Below are 6,033 nucleotides of genomic sequence, written 5' to 3' on the forward strand. Positions count from 1 at the left end.
AACAATTTACAATGGATTGGGTTGGGCCTGAGAAGACTTTTGCACCAGAAAACTATTTGACTTTCTTCTGCCTTGGAAATCGTGAGATTCTAGTTGGGAATGACATCCCAACTGTACAAAGTCCAACTTCAGCAAAGTCTCCTTAGGCATTCTGCCATAAAAGCCGACGCTTTATGATCTGCGTTCATTCAAAAGGCCTGATAGTAGATGATGAGTATGTAATATTGAGGTAAACAGTGATCCATGGAAAGAGAGACACAGAGATTACAATGGGTGCTTAAGCTTTCGCATACATGAGCTAAAATGGGGTATAATCCATGTGGACAGAGCACATTGGAACTCTTGAAGAATGTTTTACACAACCAAAGAGGCTTGAATGTGTTAGACGGGTTAGGTCCCTGGGTGGGCAGAATTGGAAACAATTTGCTGCCGATGAAATAACGGAAATAAGGGGACACCTCATGAAATACCGGTGGATGTTGATCCAAAGGGCAAGGTGAAGCTCTTCGAAAGTTTCCCAATTGTGGGAGTGACCATAGTAGGAACCTTTTTTGCCATTCAACAAAATCTTACCATCAAATCCACTAATCAATCCATGATTACGGCAATCAACCTCCCACGTCCATAGCTGTTCTTGAATGTTTAGTTCTATGGCAGAGACCAATCAAGCTAAAGTTTAGCAAATGCCACATATGGAAAGGTTCTCACGTTTATAGCAACTATAGTTAGTAAGATTAGTGGAATTCATGCATATGTTCTTTTGAACTGTAAATTATGTACAAGTTTCTACTCCATTATTTGTTGTCACAAGTTTTTTCAATAATACAAAACTCGTAATGTAGATGTATTGATTAAAAAAAGTTCTTTTTTAAAAATAATAATAGAATCTATGGGCAGTGCTTGTACCAACTCTAATAACACTAAACAAAAAAATGTTTTTGAAGATTTAATGGGAAAAAAGTATTTTCAAAGGTCTACGATAAATGTATACTTACAAAGGAGATTTCTTCGATTGGTTTCCTCCAATGTATCAATCGAGCAATTCTTTCACATATTCTAATAATAAACATTTAGACTGATAATGAAAAGGAACAAAAAGGTGTATGGTGAATACTTTAGGGTAAGGGAAAAAATATTTTAAAGGTCTAAGATAAATGTGTACTTACGAAACAAATTCTTTTGGTTGGCTTCCTCCAATATATTAGTCTTATCATTGAAGTTTCTTCATTAAAATTCTTTCTTATAACAAACATTTAAAATGCGAGTGAAAAGAAAAAAAATGGCATGTAGTAAATAGTTTTGGCCAATGAAATATTATAAACAAAAATCATGCCAACAATATATGATGATTTTTTTTTATCCAACTACCTATTTCTCATAAAAAATACATGTCTTTTAATAACCGTTCAAAATCACTTAAGCATGAATCTTACAATGAAATTTCTACTTTTTGTTTTCTAAAAACCATATATAATAAGGTCCTCATTAATTGTGCATTTTATCTTTATGTGTGGGTACCACGATTTGAATCTGTTTTCAAGGGTCCTTTGCGTCAAAAGAGATGTTGATTGACTGTTAAGATTCACTATTAAATGGGGGTTTGGGATCATGTCACAGATATATTAAAATAAAAGGAGTCGTCACCTAGGATTCAGGCCTAGGACCCAATGAGTGGTAACCCTATCCAGAGTGATTGGAAAGGGCTACCTGAATCCATATGGTCTAGTCGGAGACTTAGGGTAAGTGGTCAGATTACGAGTATGGAAAGGTTTTAGCATCCCACCTCGTCCGGTTAAATCGGTCTTTGTACTATATGTTTGATTTTGAATATTCTCCCATAATTATATGTCCTATACAGGCATATAAGGCTATATGATGTATCAAATATGTGAAAAAAAATCAAACATAATATTTTAACAAATAAAAATTACCATGTTCACTAAAAACAAATTACTTTAATAGTCTACATTGTGCCAAAAGTAAAAAAGAAAGGTAAAAATATATATCTGCAAACGAAATTAATCAAAGTAAAGAAAATGCAAGAGACACAAAATATGAAGTGCCCCACGGCTCAGGTGGAGACGGACGATCGACTTTCCTCTCTTTTGTTGGACAGAGTAATGGTTATGTAAAATGGATTTTGCTACTCAAACTTTGGGTAGAATAACGACTATAAAGGGGTTTCTAGTTACTTGGACTTTGGGCAAAGTAACAGCGTCGCAACAGTTTTGAGAGCCAATGCTCGATTCTCAGATAGAATAATGGTGTCACATGGGGATAATGGGATTTTTGAAAAAAAATGTGGGTGAAAATGGGCCCAAGTGATCTGGACTACGGATAGGGTGACGGGGGCATAGGTTTCAAGGCAGGAGTTGGGGAGGACCCCAGGATGAGCGGAAAAAGGCTACAGGCACTGAAACGAGTGCAGAAGGGGTTTGGGAGCGCACTTCCTGAAAAAAATGGAATGTACTAAAAAGAGGTGACTACTTATCTCCCATAGAAGCCCAGAATGGGTCACGTAGGCTTAATGATGCAGCATCAAAGGGCCACATCAAGAGGAAGAAGAGGAACAAGCCCCACTTCCATGTGGGGCCCATTGAGTAATTAGTTAGGGTTGGCCCTTGGCCCCAATACTTAGGGAATTTTTTAAGTATTCTGTTTTAAATTAGGATTTCCTCCTATTATTATACATATGAATGAAAAAAAAAAGCAAAAGAGCAAGTCTCTCAAATCGTTGAAGTGTTTTTTGCTGCCATAGTTGTTGTTGCTGCTCCTTGTGAGTGTTTGCCTTGTGGTTCTATCAAGGAAGAAGGGCAAGTAGATCTCATGTGACTCCTTGCGCCTGACGGCTGGGAGGATCTCAATTCGAAGGTAGATCTATCCTTCACTTCTGTCCAAGCTGCTGCCAATGGATTTCTGCTGCAACTTGTTCACAAATTTCTTCGTCTAATCCTCTAAATTCCCCCCCAACCGATCCCCTTTGTTTTTGTTTGAATTCCATTAAACCCTAGATCCTGCTGTCCAGCCATATTTGACCATCAGAACTATTTCAAATTCAAACCACAACCTCCATACTACATCCCCTCCACTCGATCCAACTTGCAGCCCCATTCTCCCATTCCAACCCTAGTTTACCTTCTTACTAGCAATGATGTACAGTTCATGGACAGCTTTGTCACTACTTTGAGTACCCAATTTGTCATGAAGGACCTCGGTCCTTTACATTATTTTCTTGGCAAAGAGGTATCATCTACACCATATGGCTTGTTTCTTTCTCAATCGAAATATGCAGGTGATATTCTATAAAGAGCACATATGACTGATGTGAAGCCTCTATCCACCCCTATGGTTGTTTGGCCCTCCTCCATTGATGACACGGTCTTCCATGATGTTAGTCTTTATTGAAGTATTGTTGGAGCCTTATTGTATCTTACCATGACTCGGCCCGACCTATCCTATGCCGTAATTCGGTTTGCCAGCATATGCATGCTCCCACCATAGCTCATTTTGGCATGGTCAAGCTTATTTTACGCTATGTCCGCGGTATATTGGATTGTGGCATTCGTATTATCAGATATAATTCCCTTGATCTTTATGCCTCTTTGGATTCAGATTAGGCTGGTTGTCCAGTTACTAGGCGGTCTACCACCGGTTTTTGTACCTTCCTTAGTGCTAATTGCATCTCCTAGCTAGAGTGCTACAAAGCAACCAACTACTGCACGCTCAAGCACGGAGGCTGAATATTGTACGATGGCTTCCACAATAGTTGAGTTGAACTTGTCTCTCTTTTCTTCTTCGTGATATCGGTATTCCTCAACCGCGTCCCGCTACACTGTTTTCTGACAATTTGAGTGCACTTCATATGATTGTAAATCCTGTCTTCCATGCTCGTACAAAGCATGTTGAGCTTGAATACCACTTCGTGCATGAGAAAGTGGCTCTTGGTAATCTTGTCACATGGTTTGTCCCATCTCATCGCCAACTTGCGGACATATTTACAAAGCCTTTGGCTAAGCGAGAATTCAAGTTCTACAACTGATGAGTTACCTGTGTCCACATCAATAGTGTTGGAACAAGGTGTAACATAGGTGTTGTTGTTTAGTTTTGTTTGTAATACAACTATATTTAACTAACTGTATCTGTTATGATACAGTGAATTCCTATAAATGAAAACCATTTCATAAAATTCCAAGAAGCCATTTTAGTGAATTCCTTTAAGCTTCTTCCTCATTCAGAGGAGAAGCCATTTCAGAGAATTCCAAGAAGCCATTTTGTTGTATTATTATTTTATAGATGCACTTTGGGTCAAAACACTTGTTTCAAAAAGCACTTTTTCAAGTGTGTGTCAAAGTTTCAAAATTGTGTTTTGTTTCATTCCCTCCTTTTTTGTTTCCCTCCTCTATTTTGTTTGAAATTGGTTGTACTCTCTTGTGTGCAAGAGGCTAGAATTGAGCTCAAGAATAGTCCCACATTGGTTGTGGGAGAGTTACTTGAGGGGTATATATATAGGATTGTTTCCTTAAGGTGTGAGCCTTTTGGAGAGGAAGACACCCTACTCTCTAGTGTGTGGGGGGTCCTTGGGGTGCTTTTGAATCGCACGCGCACGCGTCGAGCCGAGCCTGGCCGGGCCGTGGCCGTGGCCGAGGCCGAGGTCGAGGTCGGGGTCGGGGTCGGGGTGTGGGTGTGGACAAAACCTTATAGGAGTTTTAATGTTTTGTTTAAAACTCGATTTGGTTCACCCGTGGTTCATCTATACGGTTGAACCACACTTGTCTATTCGTACATATATATGAATAGTTACACCCCCTCCCTGTACGTGGAGGTATACATACGGTCACACCTCCCATGTAAGGGTTACACCCCTGTATGTATATCACCTGTATTCATACGGATGTATCCCTTCATGAAAGGGTACTCAGTATATATATATACACCATGTCATGCCTGTTTTTGATATAGACAACGAGAGACGTATTGTCCCCGCAACAGTCCGTTCCAGAGACAGAATCGTATTTTCGTTTAAGTAATAAGAGGGTTGTATAGCCGTTTGATATCCTTGGTACTGTATTAGGTTCGCAACCTATACGTTTAGGAGTTGTATTTATCTTGGAGGGTAAGGTGCAAGGTCAACCCGTTAGAAGAGGGGGCATCTAAATCCTTAAGGAAAGTATCTTACAGATACGACTCAACTCGATTGTCCGTGCTTCTTCCTTTCGGTTCGTTTCACTCGCAACTAGTGTGCGATAACGGTATTTCTCTATTTCGTATATCCGCTTTGTCTTTACAGTATATGCCTAGTATAACAATCTTAAGGATTTAGATCTTATTTGGCTTATTTTCGTGGTAAGACTATGGTGGGAATAATCTGTGGATACTCGCATCTGTGGACCTTCCCCCTCTGCCGTGCCCAAAATCTGCTGCTACCATACAACCGAGTATGGAGAAACGAGAATAGTCTCGAGTTTGATAAGATAGCACAGTTCACCGGGCAGAATTTTAAAAGCGAGATGATGCTATTTGCATTAACGCAAATAGGGGTGGCGTTGCATTGATCGATCCCAAGCCTCCGGATAGTGAGGATATTGATCTCGATATGAAGAGGCTTGCTTGGATCGAAGCGCATTTTCAATGCAAGAACAGGATTCTGAATGCTCTATCGAATGAATTGTATAATGTTTACAATTCCTTTGATCATGCCTACATGATTTGGAATGCTTTGGTCAACAAATATACTGGAAGATCTGGCTTAAAGAAGTATGTGGTGTCAAATTTTCTCGAACTTCCGGATGATCAAGGTGAAACCATCTCTTCTCAAGTAGACAGATTCCAGGTTATGGTTGGGAATTTGGCTAAAGAGAACATGATTTTACCAGATCTGTTTGTCACGAGTTCTTTAATTGATAAACTACCGACTCTTGGAAGGATTTCAAAACTACAATGAAACACAAGAGGAAGGACTGGTCTTTTGATCGGTGGTAGTTCGCATCAAAATAGAGGAACGGAACCGCATTAAAGACAAGGTGAAAAGCCCAT

Source organism: Telopea speciosissima, chromosome 11, assembly GCF_018873765.1.
Source record: "Telopea speciosissima isolate NSW1024214 ecotype Mountain lineage chromosome 11, Tspe_v1, whole genome shotgun sequence".
NCBI classification, from domain to species: Eukaryota; Viridiplantae; Streptophyta; class Magnoliopsida; order Proteales; family Proteaceae; genus Telopea; species Telopea speciosissima.